The sequence below is a fragment of the Amphiprion ocellaris genome, chromosome 3 (genome assembly GCF_022539595.1).
Source record: "Amphiprion ocellaris isolate individual 3 ecotype Okinawa chromosome 3, ASM2253959v1, whole genome shotgun sequence".
Classification (NCBI taxonomy): domain Eukaryota; kingdom Metazoa; phylum Chordata; class Actinopteri; family Pomacentridae; genus Amphiprion; species Amphiprion ocellaris.
Window position 1 is genome coordinate 21,762,550 of NC_072768.1, and position 18,774 is coordinate 21,781,323.

At 38.8% G+C, this 18,774-nt stretch overlaps 1 long non-coding RNA gene across 9 annotated transcripts in view; it reads left to right on the top strand.

Annotated features, from left to right (window-relative positions):
* The window catches only part of LOC111567884 (uncharacterized), a 60,837-nt gene that overhangs the window by 19,701 nt on the left and 22,362 nt on the right, over positions 1 to 18,774 (top strand). The window lies entirely within an intron of this gene.

The following is an 18,774-nucleotide window of genomic DNA, read 5'->3' on the forward strand; positions in this document are numbered from 1 at the left end:
CATTCAGACTGATGTTACAGCAATCATTGTCATATCTAAAAATCAGTCGTCTGGTTGCAGGTTCACTGTTGTGTGCTCACTTTCAGTGTTGGTTGTCAGACTGTGGTCTTCAGTGTTTGTAAGTGATGGTTAGTGGCGTCTGAACAGGTGTGAGCGTCTTCTGTCCGGCTGAGCCACGCACTGTACCTGGTTTATGCTTCGTTTTTGGCACCAGGAGATCTAATACTCCTCAGCGTGAGTCATCAGATCGTACACAACTCAGGCAACATTTCTGTTAGAGGGACTTGCCCTTGTAATAACGCTGTAGTTACCAGGAGGCGTAAAATGGGGAACCCGCCCATTTCCTGGTCCAGTAATTCAGCCCTCCTCGGTTCTACACGTTCTGCTCAACACTGCAGTAATTACCAGGTTCTACAGCAATTCAGAGTGACATGAAGTTGAGTTTTATGGCAAATATGATCCCGTTGTTGTGTGATGATCATGTTCATCTGCTACCTGTAGATTGTAGCAGACATTACATGGCAGCTTTATTTGCGTCCCTGTTTAAAAATCCTGTGAAGGTGCGTTCAGGTGCTCCACGCCCCTGCTGTAAATACAAGTAGACGAGATCACAGTAGCTTTGCTCTGGGCTGAGAGCAGCAACAGAATAGATCTCGACGTTTGCACGCGTTTATGTGTGTGTATGGTGTGACTAAAAACACCACTACATAAACACAACTTTCTTGTTGTCCTATAAGAAAGTACTAAAGCTCTGCTTCTCAGACAGATTTGAATTTACCTGCTCTAAGTGTAAACTTGCAAACCAGTTTATCTGGGTAGTTGCACAGTATAAGATCATGGATAATGTTAGGGCTTTTAGTGGTGATGGTGGAGGTGGGAGTGGATGGAGTTAGGTGGTCCAATATGTTTTTTTAAAGGGTCAGTTCACTCAAATGACTGAAAATGTATTTTATCTGCTGCTATGTATAGATTTCTTGGTTTTATTTGTCCAAATTGTGAGATTTCCATCTGCAGTTTTTCCCCTCCACCCAGAAACATAGAGGTGAATGGAATAATTTATTACAATCTTTGACAAAACACGCAGTTCATTCAGCAGAAAATAGTTCTAATGAAAGCCACGGACACACAAAATGTATTTGTAGGAAGAAATGCTGCTGTTAAATTTCTAAATGCAGTGTTGCACTGCTGTGAGCATGGGACAACTCCATTCACCTCGAGTTTGTATTTGGCTGCTGGCAGAAATCTCACTGACAATCTCAAAAGCTGGACAAGTACATCAAAGTGATCTGTGTGGCTAGATGACCAGAGGGCTTTATGGAAGCATACGTTTCTTTGTTATTTAGATGAACTAACTCTTTACTAAAGTGAGTCTAGGACTGTCACAATACACCAGTATCACAGCCAAAAGAATTTCCAAGAACAATATTATTGCTGTATTTCTAGAAAAAAAATGGCATCTGTCAGATCCATCTTCAACTCTGTTCACTGAGTGTTTTTTCTTTTTGTTGGCAAATGAATTACCCTCAAAATACAAGTGTAGGAAGGCGGACAGACAGTGTGTAACCGTAACTGTACTGTATGTTGTTCCTTAGTTGAAGTGTCAACCAGATAGTTAGTGGAGCTGGATTATTTTCAATGTTATCACATGTGCTACTTTTTAAATATCACAATTATCATCAACATTGTGACACTGCTGATTGAATTCTCACCAATCATATGAATGGGAGAAGTTTGTTCCGCGAAACAAAAGTGTAATTTTCTTATCCCAACCGTAAAGTCCTTTGTAGGCTATTTGGTGTTTTGTTGAAAGTATTGTCTACAAGTTCAGTGTTGTGTACTGCTGGTGTGGCTGTTGACTGTGTCACTTCATCGTACGTCTTCAAATGTGTTGCTGACGTTGCTGCTTCCCTCTTGTGTGCTGAGCTTAGAATAGTATTTCAAACACCAAATCACCCCGATTAAGGAGTGGGTGCAAAATGGTGGGAATGAAAAATGTCCATGCAATAATATGAAGTGTATTCCACTGTTCAAGTTACTGATGTTACGGTGACACGGCAGCATCATTTGGCAGTTGTCAGGTTGCCACACAATGTGCCCCTTGTCAAAAAATAATTTAAAAAAAGACTTTGATCGGCTGTTTTAACTCGTACCTTTTACATGCATATAAACCAACTACAGGTCAAAATACACCAACACTCTGATTGAATAATATACCCATAATTTAATCATCGTGTCATGTGTTTTACCTCAAAGAGTAAAGGGAACATTTCAGTCCCCACCTGTGTAAGATAAGTCACAGCATGTTCCTAAATATCCACTGACAATCGTTTGTCTCTCATACGAGCTACCAGTACGAAGCTATATTTAGGGAGATGACGTCATGGTTAAAACTGAGACCAAGGGGCTTTGAAGACGTGCGTGCTACAAAAAGAAAGGAGTTATGATAAAGTCTGGATGCTTTTACCACAACATATACAGTATATGCTTAGCTGTAACTTGTTTGTCCCATGGACAGCAGCATCCGTTTGGTTTCAGTTGAGAAACAGCATAGTGTGGCTTTGCAGTCTCTGAAAATCACATATGGATACAGCAACAAATCATGGAGTTGATTTATTCACTAGATGTACCTTTCGGGGACTTATTAGAAATTGTGTTTTTTAAGTAATCTGAACTATGTCATCAGTACGCAGTCAGAAATATAAACACAAAGGCTATGCGTGGAACACTGCTAATCGATGTGTAGTGTGATTTCTATTCATTTTGTGTTTATTTTTGCAAGGGAACAACCCTTTGCCCCCTCTTTACCCAAAAGAAAGAAACTGTCCACTTCACACTTACTGAATATGTTTTATATTTACAAGCACACGATTGACAGCATATTTCCTCAGTCCACCTGAAATCTGCAACTGAAGTTGTACAAATGTCACGCTTGAGCATGAATATGTTTTGCTTCTTGCTTTGTATGAGTGTGTAATTTAAAGGATGATGCTGGTGAAATCCTATATTTTTCTTGTTAATATTTACTTAATGCCAACAAGCATAACCTGTGGAGCTTAAGCCTTACATATCTTAATCATGTGTGCTACTGGGCTCAACTATTGTTCAGAAAATGGGGGAAAAAAGAATAAATAAGCACGACAGTGAGCAACATCTTTGGATGGTTACTGTTGTAACCAAATAATACCGAATCTAGTGAAACAGATGTGTCTTAATTCACAGAGGAGAATAGTTCCCAACTACACAATTTTTTCCTGTTTGCAAATCAGTTTCCTCTTATTATTAAGCACAAAAACTACTTGTTTCAATTGGGTTAAATTTAGTTTAGTAGCACTTTGTTGAAGTTATGGAAAATTGGTGGTTTGGGTTAAACAACTACTTTGTTAAGGTTAAAGGACCTTGTGCATTACGGTTACAACAATAAGTAAAATTATATAAATCATAGGAATTAGAGTAAAGGTAGGGGACAATTGTGGTGTGCTTAAATGAAAAAAACCCACAGCAACTGTTTGTTGGATAAAGAAAATTTACATTTTTAAAGTCTGATGATTTGTCGATCCATCCACCCTGATCTCCTCCCTACTGTCAATGTCAATCTTGCATACACAGTGCTGCTGCCACAAATAGTGAAACTGGTGAAACAGGTGTTTCTTAATCCACAACTGAATATAGTCCCCAAATACACTTTTCTCCAGTTTGCAAATTAGCCCCCTTATATTAGACATAAAAACTATTTGGTTCAGTTTTGGTGAAGTACGTGGTTGTGGTTAAATTTAATACTTTGCTGCATAAATGAAACCTTAGTAGTTTGAGTTAATGGGTTATGCTGTCACAATGTTAAGGTTAGAGGACCTCCTTAATCATGGTTGCAATAATAAATGTGAACAAGGTTAGGGGACAACAGTGATCATACTCAAAAACAATGCAAAATGTTCGTTAGACACAGACAATGAGCACTGTTAAAATTTGATGCTTTGTTGACTCATCCATGCACCCCAGCCTCCTCCCTATCGATGCTTTTTCACTCCATGAAATAGTCAACTGACTTCTTGCTTCGCTCTAACCATTATTATTGCACCTGTAAGAGGTCCTCTATGGGGAATAGTTTCGTTTGACAGAGCTCTAAGAGAAGAACGAAGCATTGCTGTTGCAGTGGTGAGGGCTCAAAATGTATAATCCAAATGAAATAGCATTTGTTCCAAGTAAAAGCTGGTTATGTTTTTCAAACCACAATGAATGCAGTGAATACACTTTACTTCACCTGTTGTTCTTAGTTATTAAAATTTGCTTCTATTGGTTAAAAAATGAAATTAGGCACTTGTCACAAAGACAGAGCGATGGGGCACTTTGTGTGTGTGTGTGTGTGTGTGTGTGTGTGTGTGTGTGTGTGTGTCTTGCTTGAACAACATACAAATGTAATTCTACCATACAAAACCGCACTGTTGTATTCCCCACTAACTGAGTAAAGTGGGACATCTGTCACTAGAAGCCCTGGTAGTAACATCTTTAAGAAACTTCAGTGAACTATCGCTACTGTCAGTGGGAGACACCAGCTCCTCCCTCACTACATAATCTATTGGCATTTTTAATATAATTATCGTTATGTATAGAATAATCCTTACAATCAGAGCTACTATATTTAGCTAATAGCATCCAAATCAGTATTACACTTTATTAAAGCCTTCCTGAATCTATATTTTACACAACCATGCAACATAGAATGTGTATGTGGATAATATAAATTATGTTGAGTGTGTGGAGTCAAGTTAGCTGTTTACAAAATATGCAGCACATGCAGCTACATTTAATGTACAGTATGTTAAAATACGCAGGTTGTGAGATTCAATCACTGCAATTACTCTTCCCAATATTCCAGTTTTACAAACTTTTCGGGAAAATACTTCATACATTCGTAAAACTTAATTCTCGATGGGAGTAAAACTAATAGTCACTCTCCAAGAAATTACATACAGTCACTTTACAAAGTATTCACATTCCTTCATTTTTTAAAAACATTTTGTTGTGCTGCAGATTTTGGTTTAGATGGGGAAAAAAATGGCATTTTCACACAGACAATCTAAAAATATGTACATTTTTCACAAATGTATTTAATATCAAAAACTGAAAAAAAACATACGTGTGTGTGTGTGTGTGTGTGTGTGTATATATATATATATATGGCACATACTCCCCTTGCTCTGTCTCAAATTTTAGTCTGTTGCTTCTTATTTGTTTCAATGTTTCTCGACGCGCAACGACAACATGACTGAAGCCCACCTGTGTCAAACTGAATGGATTGGGCAGAGTTTAAAAAAGACTCACAGCTCTGTATATACAATTCCAAAATTCACTCTGCTCATAAGGGCAAAAAAAAATCCCCTTGGTTTACAAGATTTTTAGTTTGTTCTTTCATGTACTGCCGGTTTTAAATCCTCCAGCATTTCAATGGGATTCAAATCTTTGACTCGGTCATTCTATAACCCTCCATTTCTTTTTTTGTAATCATTCCTTGATGGATTTGCTGTGGGCTTAGGATCATTATCCTCTCAAAATTTTCAATTCTGGTTCAACATCAACTTTTAGACAGATGGCCTCACATCATCTTCAAGTACTCTTTGAAATGATGCAGAATTCAGAATTCACAGTTGAAGCAGTAACTGTAAAGTAGACAAGCAACTCCATACCATAAAATTTCCAGCACCATGCTTCACAATGAAGTTCTGATCCTGAAAGGACATTACTCCAACAGGCAATTTTTTTGCCTATATGTTCACTGGCAGACTGTAGCTTTGCTCTGAGTGTGTTTCTGGTGCACATCCCATGCAGGTCAAATTTCTGCAGCACTTTGACAGCTGAGGAGTTACCTAAAATTCCTGTGATGAATTTTTGGAGTTCTTGGTTGTTTTTGCATCAAGTAGTCTGCTCTTGGGCTAAATTTAAAGGGGCATCCAGTCTTGGACAAATTCAGCATTCACCATTGATGAGCACGATAGCCTGTTTGGTGTAAAAGCATTTAAAGGACTTCTAAATGCAAGGGAAAGGATTCTCCCATCTGAGACAAAAAATAAACAATTTGGGCAAACCTCAAAGCACCATGTCTGGAGAACATCAGACAGTGATAATCCTCATCACCTGCTAACACCATGCATATGGTGAAGCATGGTGGTGGCAGCATCATGCTATATAGGAGACACAAAGGTCTTTAAAGAACCTGCTCCAGAGTGCAGAGACCCAAGACTGGCATGACAGTCACCATTATAATGAGCTATAGTATACTGTTGAAACATCAGGACAAGTCTGTGACTTTTTTTTTCTTTGAGTGGTCCAGCCAAAGACCAGACTTAAACCAAACTTAGAGACATGACAACAGCATTTCGCAGACATGTCCCATCCAATCTGATGAAGCTTGAATAAAGCTAAATAAAGTGCTCAAACAGTAAAGGGATCCAAATATGTCATAAAGCGACTGTATATACAACTAAGTTGCACAAGCAAATACAATGCCAGTCAGATAACCCTTTTTATCAACCCAATAAGGAAATGTTTTCATCAACATATATAGCAAATCTCAAAAACTGAACGTACCAATAAAATGTTAACTTTTAATGTATTCCATTTTGTTTCCACAAAAATAATCAGTCATGCAAAACAATATCCATTATTAACAATTACAGCATTGTTGAAGGCTGTATAAAAAGGTTGTGTTAGGTATGCACAATGCATAGGGAAAGATTGTAGCATTGGCTTAATGCAGAACAACTCTGTGGTGACTTGAAGCACGAGACATGGTATATTTATTAACATTCACCTGAAACAAAAATGCTGCTTGAGAACGTGTTTCAGACAGCAGTTACATTAGCCATCACAATGTACACTCACTGGCCGCTTTATTAGGTACACCTTGCTAGTACAAGGTTGGACCCCATTTTGCCTTCATAACTGCCCACTAGGTGTTGGAAGAATTCTTGAGGGATTCAGGTCCATATTGAAATGATAGTATCACACAGTTTCTGCAGATTTGTTGGCTGCACATCCATGAGGCCAATCTCCCGTTCCACCACATCCCAAAAGTTCTACTGGATTGAGATCTGGTGACTATGGAGGCCACTGGAGTACAGTGAATTTATTGTCATGTTCAAGAAGCCAGTTTGAGATGATTTGAGCTTTGCGATATGGTGCATTATCCTGCTAGAAGTAGCCATCAGTAGATTGTACACTGTGATCATAAAGGGATGCACATGGTTAGCAACAATACTCAGGTAGGCTGTGGTGTTTAAATGCTGCTCACTTGGTACTAAAGGTCCCAAAGTGTGTCAAGAAAATACCCCCAGCATCATTACACCACCAGCCGCAGCCTGAACCATTGATACAAGGCAGGATGGATCCATGCTTTGACACCAAATTCTGACCATCTGACTGTTGCAGCTGAAATCAAGACTTATCAGACCAGGCAGCATTTTTCCAATCTTCTGTTGTCGATTTTTGGTGAGCCTGTGTGAATTGTAGCCTCAGTTGCCTGTTCTTAGCTGACAGGAGTGGCACCTGGTGTGGTCTTCTGCTGCTGTAGCTTATCTTCTTCAAGGTTCAAAATGTTGTGCATTCAGAGATGGTATTCTGCATTCCTTGGTTGTAATGAGGGGTTATTTGAGTTACTGTTGCCTTTCTATCATCTCGAACCAGTCTGCCCATTCTTCTTTGACCTCTCACATCAACATGGCATTTTGGTCTACACAACTACTGTTCACTGGATAGTTTCTCTTTTTCAGATTATTGTCTGTAAACCCTAGAGATGGTAGTAAAAATCCCAGTAGATCAGCAGTTTCTGAAATACTCAGACCAGCCCATGTGGCACCAACAACCGTGCCACTTTCAAAGTCACTTAAATCCTCTTTCTTCCCCATTCTGATGCTTGGTTTGTGCTTCAGTAAGTTGTCTTGACCACGTCTACATGCCTAAATACATTGAGTTGCTGACATGTGATTAGCTTTTAACAAGCAATTGAACAGTTGTACCTAATAAAGTGGCAGGTGAGCATAATTGGGAATACATTTTTGTAAGACAGAAACGTGATTTCTCAGAGACTGGGTTGGGAATTTTGCATCTAATCTCATACATTTACACTCTATTAACTTTCTTGCTATATGGTAGATCTATGTATTTTTACACTGTAGTTAAAATGGACATAGATCTGACACACATGTGCATTGTGCATCCAATGCTATACCTCTTGAGAATGCAGTCATGAACAAAAAGTTTACATGCACTTGTGAATACCATGTATATCCATGCAGCCTTCAGTTTCCAATGACTCCTATAACGCTGTAATCACTGAAACCCATGTGTGTTGTTGTAGGTCTTCAGGAAATGTGAAAAAAATCTGCTGGGTCAAAAATATAAATACAACAACTTCAATTATTAGTGTGTAGAAAGCTGCATCAATCAAATTTTCTTAGTAGCATGGCATCTTAACTTCTCATAGCTGATTACAATTGACTACAGCTGGTGACTCCTCTGAGCTGATTTAAATAGGGCTCATTTCATACACTAATTAGTCTCAGCGATAAACACTACAGTAGGAAAGTTTGAGAAGCTCAGCCAAGATCTTAAAAAGCAAATCATTGACTTGACAAGTCAGGAAAGTCAGTGGAAGCCAATTGTTTGTGTATATAGAGTGCATGGTACAATTGTGTCACTGGTATTATGAGGAAGAATTCAATTCAGTTCATTTTTATTTATATAGCGCAAATTCACAATATAAGTCATCTCATAGCGCTTAACATAGTAAGGTACAGACCTTACGAATTTTACACAGAGAACCCAACAATTCAGAGTTAACTTTGGATTCCCTATGAGCAAGCTGTTGCCAAACATAGGTTAGGAACCAAAAACAAAAAACCCTGCTTAAATAGAGAGGCCGACAAAAAAAAATCCTCAGATGGAACCAGGCTCGGAGAAGGCCGACATCTGCCCCAACTGGTTGGGGTGAGAGTGGGGATAAGGAGGTTGGGGATAGCAGGTGGAGAAGAGATAAACGATACAAACAGAACAATGAATATTTTGTAGGTTGGTAAGGCCAGGGGCTGCAGATCAGAGATGTGTAGATCCAGATCCAGAGACGTCCACAGAGAGAACAAACACAGGACACAGTGGCAAACACAGAGTTAGTGAGATGTAATAGTGATATACACTCCCTGTCCAAAAAAACGTAACCACTTGGATTTAACTAAGCAAACAGGTAAGAGCTTTCCATTGGATAGTTACTGCAGTGATGAATACGTTTCAGCAGCAACAACTTATTTAACACTAGCTGATGCAGCGAGGAGCTTCTCATTTCTTAAACAACCTTGTCGGAAGACATATCCTGTGGTCATGGAAAGGATACTAACCTGTCTCAGAAGGGTCAAATTATTGGCCTGCATCAAGCAAAGAAAACAACTAAGGGGATTTCTGAAACTATTAAAATTGTGTTAAGAACCATCCAATGCATTATTAAAACTTGGAAGGATAGTGGTGAACCATTATCTTCGAGGAACAAATGTGGTCGGAACAAACTCTTAGATGATCGTAGGAAATCAACATTAGAACTCACGGCTATGTTTAATAGTAAAAGTAAGAGAATTTCCACACACATAATGTGAAGAGAGCTCAAAGGATTGCAACTAAACAACTGTGTAGCTCTAAGAAAGCCACTGATCAACGAGGCTAATCAGAAAAAAAGGCTTCAGTTTGCCAGGTAGCATAAAGATTGAACTCTGGAGCAATGAAAGAAGGTCATGTGGTCTGATGAGTCCAGACTTACCCTGTTCTAAAGTGATGGGTAAGAGGAAAGGCAGATGAAGTGATGCACTCATCATGGTTAGTGCCTACAAGCCTGTGGGGTTTGGGTTATGATCTGGGGTTGGTCAGGTCCAGATTCAGCAACATTATGTTCCCAAAGAATGAAGTGAGCCAACGACCTGAATATACTGAATGACCAGGTCTTTCCATCAATGGAGTTTTTTTTTCCCTGATGGCATGGGCATATTCCGAGATGACGACGCCAGGATTTATGGGGCTCATATTGTGAATGAGTGGTTCAAGGAGCAAGAGGCATCATTTTCACACATGGATTGGCCTCCACAGAGTCAAGACCTCAGCCCCTTTGAGAATCTTTGGGATATTCTAGAGAAGACTTTGCGCAGCGGTCCGACTCTCCCATCATCAATACAAGATCTTGGCAGAAAATGAATGCATCTCTGGAAATGTTGTGTCATTGAAGAAGCTTATTGAAATGATGCCACGACGAACGTGTGCCATTCTCGGAGCTAAAGGTGGTCCAATGAAATATTAGAGTGTGCAACTTTTTTTGGATGGGCAGTGTATAAAAGTATGGAGGAAAGAGAGAAAACAGTAGAGGAGAGAAGCCCAGTGCATCATGGGAATCCCCCAGCAGTCTAAATCTATAGCAGCAGACTAAAGGACGGCTCAGGTGATCCCGAGCAGCTCTAACTTTAGGGTTTATCAAATAGGAATGTTTTGAGCTTAATCTTAAAAATAGAGAAGGTCTGCCTCCCAAACCCAAACTGGAAGCTGATTACCCAACAGAGAAGCTGATAACTGAAGGCTCTGTCTCCCATTCTGCTTCTGGAAGCTCTGGGAACCACAAGTAAGCCTACAGTCTGAGAGTGAAGGGCTCTATTCAGATGGTATTGTACAATAAGGTCTTTAAGATACAATGGAGGTTGGTCATTCGGAGTTTTGCACGTTGGAAGCAGGATTTTAAATTCTATCATGGATTTTACAGGGAGCCAATGAAGAGAAGCTAATTTGGGAGAAATATCTTCTTACTGGTTCCTGTCAGAACTCTGGCTGCAGCATTTTGTTTCAGCTGAAGGTTTTTAAGAGAATTATTGGGACATCCCGATAATAAGGAATTACAGTAGTCCAGCCTAGAAGTTATAAATGCACGGAGTAGTGTACCAGCATCGCTCTAGACAAGATGTTCCTGATTTTTACAGTATTACATAGATGAAAAAAGGCTGTCCTACAAACTTACTGAAGAAAACACAATCTATCACCATGCTTCTGAGAGACAACTGGTCATGATGGTCAAGAGTCAGACAAGAATCACCAAAAAGCAGGTTTGCAATGAATTAGAAGCTGCTGGAACACAGGCGTTGGTGTCCACAGTGTTTTAGATCAACATGAGCGGAGAAGTTGCCATGCAAGAAGGAAGACTTTCCTCTAGAAGCAGCACTTTAAGGCTGACCTGGAGTTTGCTACAGATAACATGGACAAAGAAAAGGCCTTCTGGAGGAAAGTTATGTGGTCAGATGAAGCAAAAGTTAGCCTATTTGACAACAATAAATAGAAATATGTTCTGAAGAGAAAAGGAGAGATCCTTGGGCTGCTTTTCTGCCAGTGGAACTGGTGCTTGGTGGAATAATGAAGAAGGAGGATTACCTCATCATTCTTAGAGAAAAACCTAAAATCTGTAGCCAGAAGGTTTGGTCGTGGACACAGTTGGGTGCTCCAACAAGACAATGAACCAAAACACACATCAGAAGTAGAAAAGTAATAGCTAAGTCAAGCTAGAATTAAATTTTGAGACTGGCCTTCCCAAAGTCCTGACCTAAACCCAATTAAGAACCTGTGGACTGTGATAAAAAAAACTATTCTGTCAAAAAGTCAACAAATTTAGTTTAATTGCATTGATCCTGTCAAGAGGAGTGGTCAAAGATACAATCAGAAGCTTGTGGACGGCTACCAATGGTGCAGAGTTGTGTTGAAAATGGCCTATTAGCATTACTGTATGTATATTTTAGGTCCAGCAGATTTTGTCATATTTCCAGTAGACCTGTAATAAATCTGTCAGCACCATGTTAAAATATGACAGATCTTCATTTGAACCAATTGCTTGTTGGAGTTGAAAGTTTTACTGCTCTTTATTGGAAAACTGATTTAAAAATGTTTAAAACAAACAAAAAGAAGACAACAAAATAATGTTTTTTAGCATCACATCAGCTCACGCTACTGTTTGTATTCTAGTTTCTGATGTGCATGTTGACAAAAATAGATTCATATGTCCAAGAGAACAGGGACAACTAAGTAATAAATAAGTTCTTCATGCGACTGATATTTCCCCATGAAACCAGAGATTGAATGCTTTGAACATTTGAGGAGGATGAGTTCTGCAGTGGAGGCTTTTAGTCACAGAGCTTGACATTTTTTCATGGGTCTGTCATCATCCAAACCTGGGACAAATGGAGAGTTTAGTCAGTTCCAGGAAGTACTTGATGAATTATTGTTATTTTTTTTCTTCTCAATCAAGTGTAACAACATAGTATGTTTGTTCTCCCAAACTTATACTTTAAAAAACCTCTGCCACGCAATCAGTCAATCAGTCAGACTTTATTTATATCAAACTTTTTATACATGCCCATTATTGTAAATTAAGGAAATAAAGGCAATAAAGATTCCATTAACCTTTACTGTTAACCGTTTAGCATTTTTGATGATGTTTCTGCGACTACAATATTGCTAGATTCCAAACCAAACTGTACACATTTACCAGTTTTGCTTGGCTGGCCTGAACTGTGTAATTAAGATTACACTTACTAGGTGAACTTCCTGGAGCATCCTGATAGTGTTTATTGTGCAGACCTCATAAGCACAAACTCCATCAGCAGAGAGTCGTCGGCTTGAATCCCAGCTGGACCAGGCCCTTGCTGCGTGTCACTTCTTTCCTGTTTTTCCCTGTATTTCCTCTCTCATGTCACCGTCCCTATCGAAAAAGAACAAAAATGCCAAAAAACTAAATTAGTCAATTCCTTCATGCAGCCTCACTTTTGATATTGTGATGCTTGTTCCAGAAAAGAGTTACCTGCCTGTAAACACATTCACTAGCTGATATCAGCATATCAGCACAGTCTCTAATGTTCACTAGAAGTAGAGTTGAGTCTAATTAAGTGCATTGTAATTGTTAATAAGTTTTGTTGTAAATCACACTATAACATATCAATAGATGTCATCCTTCACAGGACTAATATCATCTGTATGTTCTGTTATTTCGGGGCATTTGTCAGATCAGGATCAGTAAACAGAATGTGCACAGCAATGTTGTCAGGAGTAATCCCAACAATTTGGATTGTATCTAAGTTAGTTCTTTCATGAATACAGTTCAACCATTTTTTTTAGAGTGATGTACATTTGTATAATGTATAAAAAAAAAGATGCTATGAGCATCTTTAAGTGGTGTATAGTGTTCTACTGTCATGGGGCTGTCTCACGGAAAAACAGAAATAAATGAGGGGTTTTTTTGTAAATTGAGATGTTTTATCTATTTTAGCATATTGTTTATCTTCTCGTGATTGTTGAATATTTTTGTCTCCCTCACTGCAGTGTGTGTGTTTGTGTGTGTCATTGTGTTGAGCAGAGACTTTTGGAGGTTCTTGAGGTCCTGATGTCATGGTTTTGAGAACCGGATGGCACTCTCCCTCTCAGCATTTGAATGGGGAGGAGAAGGGGTGTGTGTGTGTGTGTGTGTGTGTGTGTGTGTGTGTGTGTGTGTGTGTGTGTGTGTGTGTGTGTGTGTGTGTGTGTGTGTGTGTGTGTGTGTGTGTGTGTGTGTGTGTGTGTGTGTGTGTGTGTGTCTCCACCACCACTCCTGGTCGTGACTCACAGCGCACAATGCTTTTCGCTCCTCTCTCGAGCCCTTTATTTATTTTTAGCTGAGCAACGTTTTATACGCCCGAGCTGTAGGCCTGCACACAAGATGAAACACACACACGCGCAGACACACATGTGATGCTCAACATACATCCGTTCCTCCACGCACTCTTATTTTTTGGATTCAGTTTTGTCATAGAGGTCAAACACCAAACACACTTTTTCCCCTGTCCTGCTCACCAAGTTCACATTTTTAAGACGCCACAGCGTGTATCTGTGTGTGTCTGCAGACTGTACGTAGTTTGTCATTGCATTGATGAACTGAACCCGGTGAGCTTTGCTGTTGATCAAAAAGTAAATTATTTTTGTATGTTACCAAAAACCGGGTTTTGGTTACACTGGATATTATTTGTTGATGAACACATTTTATTTCTGCAGTATTGCTTAAAAACACTTCGAAGTTGTTACAAGTGACCTGAAGACATATAGGCATAGTTTCCCTCACATTGATTAAGCCTTGTCCCGGATTAAACATTTTTAGGGTTAGGGATTTTTTTTTTCAAGAACTTCATTGAATTATTCTTTTAGTTTAGAAGTCATTTTCATCTACACTACCGTTCAAAAGTTTGGGCTCACTTAGAAATGTCCTTATTTTTGAAATATGAATAATAAGAATTTGTGTTTCAATGAAGATAACATTGAATTAATCAGAGATACAGTCTAGACATTGTTAATGTGGTCAATGACTATTCTAGCTGGAAACAGCTGATTTTTAATGGAATATCTACATAGGAGTACAGAGGAACATTTCCAGCAACCATCACTCCTGTGTTCTAATGCTACATTGTGTTAGCTAATGGTGTTGAAAGGCTAATTGATGATTAGAAAACCCTTGTGCAGTTATGTTAGCACATGAATAAAAGTGTGAGTTTTCATGGAAAACATGAAATTGTCTGGGTGACCCCAAACTTTTGAACGGTGGTGTACGTCTGAAAAACTGTCTGACAGTGCTTAGCTCAGTTTATCTTTTTTGATAAACAAACAGCCCAGGATAAATTTACTTAAATGAACACATAGCATGAATATAGAACAAAAGGCCAAAAACACACGTTTTATCAAACTGAAATCATGATTTGCAGCTTAAAAGACAGCTTGATGTCTCGCTTAAAATCTTGGCTACATTTGGTTAACAAATTCCACAACAATCTGCTTCTCAGTGAAAAAGTGACTATTCAGTTGCTGTTGGAGCAACAATGATGTGAGACTTATATACTTTGTCAAAATATTTTGGCCATTATTTAACCTGCAAATCACTGCTTCATAGGTTGTACACTAATTTCATGCTTTTGTCATCAACCAGCTTTTGTCATCAACCAGCTTTTGTCATCGCCTTGCCTTGATTTCAGTCATTACAGTCAAACATGTTTACGTTTTTTCAATGTGCCTTGATATAACGTAATATATGAATGCTGCACCAGTTCAGACACTACAAACCAGCAGGCTTAAATGATCATAACTGCAAAGCTTTACATTACAACAAATCCCTTTGTTACAACAAAAAAGATGGGTGGAGGATCAGAAGGAAAGTTTATAATCTTTTTAGGCTGGTCACTATTGCAAATACATTTAGGGCTTCTTTAAACAAGCCTACGTTAGTGAGATTTACTTTTCACTGGATCAGAAAACCTGCTTGAAAACATTTGCTTTCTGACCAGTTTTCTTCAGAACTCCTAACTTTAGTTTAAAGTGCAAAATATTCCCCACCAATACGAGGATCAATATAGAATCCTAAAGTAGCATGAAAAGAAAATATTCGTCAAGTGGCCTAAACTTGTACTTTTACCCTACTTGAGTAAATCTGCTTAGTTGTATTTCACTGGTAAACACTGTTAAAGCAGCTACGATGTCAGAAAGGTGATCAAGTAAAGTGCATCTGTTTATAGACCAAACTAATTCATGTTGCACATGGAAACAAGTCAGTCAAAAATAAATGAAAAGGTGATATGATTTCATGCATCTCATAGCAGGAGTCATTTTCTCAACAACAGCAGCTCACAGTAAAGTTGCTGAGAAGGTGGAGGTGTGCAGTCGGTCTTCTGCAATGCTTCATGTAGCTGCTCCTTCTTGTCACATTATTTGAAGACCCTTGAAGAGCTTTTTTTTTACTTATTAACATGTCCATGAGTGTTTTTTATATGCTGGAAGACAAATACTGATCAAAATAATCAGTCCATGCCATTGCTGAGTATTTCCACCTTAGAAATTAAGTGTACTGATGACAATCTAAAAACACAGATCAGACTTCCAGGGTGTCATGTACCAAACCAATGTGTGACTGACTTCATTCAGTATTACAACTTGCCATTGTGTAGCATAAAGCACTTTAACAGTGTTTGAGCAGAGTTGTAGGTGAGCTGGTGTGCTCGAGATCTGCAGATTATAGAGGAACCGACTGTGCATAATTATGTATAAACCATTATTTTCATGAAAGGGTTTATTTTTATGGAAAAAACTTCTACATATAAGCTTTGATACACAAATATGAGTTTTTAGGGGATTATTCAATGGCCAGAGCTTGACATTAAAACAGATCTACTGATGAAAAAAATACTGCATCTTGAACACCTTTATAATGAACAGTTGCAGTTAATGCAAATACAATGGAAACCATCTCTTGTTTTATCAGCCAAATGCTGCTGATGTGAAACTGCATCAGTAGCAGGTGATTTTTCTATTTTAATGCTAGTACATTGCCAGGGCTGCATAATGGCTCGGTGGGTAGCACTGTTGCCTTGCAGCTAGGAGATCCCTGGATCTTTCTGCATGAAGTTTGCATGTTTTCCCTGTGCATGCGCGGGTTTTTTCTGGGTACTCTGGCTTCCTCCCTCAGTCCACAAACATGCTGAGGTTAATTTGTGGATCTAAATTGTCTGTGGGTGTGAATGTGAGTTTGATTGTTTGTCTCTCTGTGTAGCCCTGTGATAGGCTGGCGATCTGTCCAGGGTGTCTCCTGCCTTCACTCTAAGTCAGCTGGGATAGACTCCAGCCCCCCGTGACCCTAATGAGGATTAAGCGATGTAGAGATAATAGATGGATAATATGCTGCCAGCTGACAGAAAAAAATGCTAACCACAAATAATACCAAAAAATATAGTTTAATTTGGTCAAATGTTTACATTAGAATACAAATACATCATCTCATTTGGTAGGTGCACTAGTGCAAACTGCAGCTATCATCTGGTGCATCTGTCTTTATCACCATCCTCTCTGCCTGACTTCCTAATTTCTTGCTGTTTTCTGTCCTTTTGCTATTTTTTCACTTTTTCTTCAGTTTTCGCCCATATCCCTTGTTTGTCTTCACTCTCCTTTTGCCTCTAAGTTTGTGTCTTACTCGTGACTCCCCTCCCTCCTCTCATCTGTCTCTCCCTCTCGCTCTGTCTTTATCCTCCTCTCTCATTCACTCCATCTCTCTCAGGGACCCGAGGTGAGGATTGACAGAGGGGAAATCCTGACTGACTGAAACCCGACTCATGAGTTCTCCTCTTCTTCTTCCATCTTTAGTTTCTGCTCTTCCATCCCTCTACCTTTAACACCTGCTCTTACTTTCGTTGTCTTCCTTCTCTCATTTCTCCTTCTCCCCGTTATCCTCCTTTGGTTTCATGCTGTCGGATTAAGATACATCCACACTTTCCTGCAGAATTTCTGTCTTAGATGCATGTGTTTGACTAAATGTGACTCACTAGCCACAATTTGTTTTTAATAAAGCATCTGCTTTGACCCCACATTACTGCAAGACGACACTATGATCCAAGGGACGTATCAAAACCAAATATTTTTGTCTTGTAACTGAAAACGTGTCACAAAAATACAAAGGGAATATGAGACACAAGGACAGGTGAAGAAATACTTTGCAGAGTTAACTTTATTTGCAGAGAAGAGTTTTGAAAACATGAAACCCTCATTCACTGCTCACTTATTAGGTACAACTGTAAAGTCTAATGAATCCTGCCATAACATTTACTTTTACAAAGATCAAATTGCTCAGTTCTGTCTGCCAGAAATGTATAGATTGAATTATATGTTTATTCTTGAAGTTGAATTTAAATTGTGATTGTTTAATAATAATTATATTAAAGGGCATTTGTCTTTTTATTGTCCTTTTAGTCTACTTGAATGGAAACATCTGAACATACAGTGGTGGAAAAAACTTTTTGGACACCCTTTAAATTTTACACAATCTCAAATATTATCATGAGATATTTGTGGAAAAATCTTTTTTGTGTTTCAGTAGGTGTGGCTGCATTAGACAGACGCAAACAAATACAAATTCTATTTTTTTATTTTTTTTGGTTTATTGTTTACAGGAAAAACTAACAAAACCACGTTCTTCACAGTTTCAATATGTCAGTTCTCAACATTCTCGGTTTCAAAGTCAACAAATAACAGAGAATGTGTTCAAAACTGAACAAAAAATAAAGAAACCATCAGATCATCAAATAAATTTTTAGTAGTCCTGCCCCTATAGCACACAGTAGAGCTGTAATCCTGGCTGGCATGTTCCTCACGAGCATTTCACACTATTGAGGGGTAATCTTGTCCCATTCTTCTTGAATTACTGCTTTTAATTCTTCTAAATTCTTGCTTGACAGTAGATTCTGTACATGTTGGAGATAATTCTTCTCCTGGTCTTTTGCGTACCCTCACATTAGTGGGAGGAAGATAAAGCTGAAAACTGGACTCATCTGACCACAGAATCTTCTTCCAGTTACTGGCTGTCCAGTTGTTGTGTGTTTGGGCCCACAATGCCGGGCTAACCTCTGTCTCTCACTGATCAGGGGCTTCTTGACAGCCTTGTAGAAAACCACCACAGGTACCCAGTTGGACTTTAGTAAGAGAAATTGCTGTTTGCTTCCTGATCTATACTTTTGTGCCTAAACAAAACCAAATAGAACTGACAAAATGTGCTCTATCTTGTGCTACTGTTAGATGTGCCCTCCTATTGGTTCTGGTCAGGGGTTTGGAGAAAGCAGCAGGTTCTTCAGGTTGGAGGACTTGTTGAGTTGAATTTTAGTTCCTCGCATCTGGGAGGTATTTTTCAATTTAAGTGAATATGCTGCAAGTTGTTTGTTT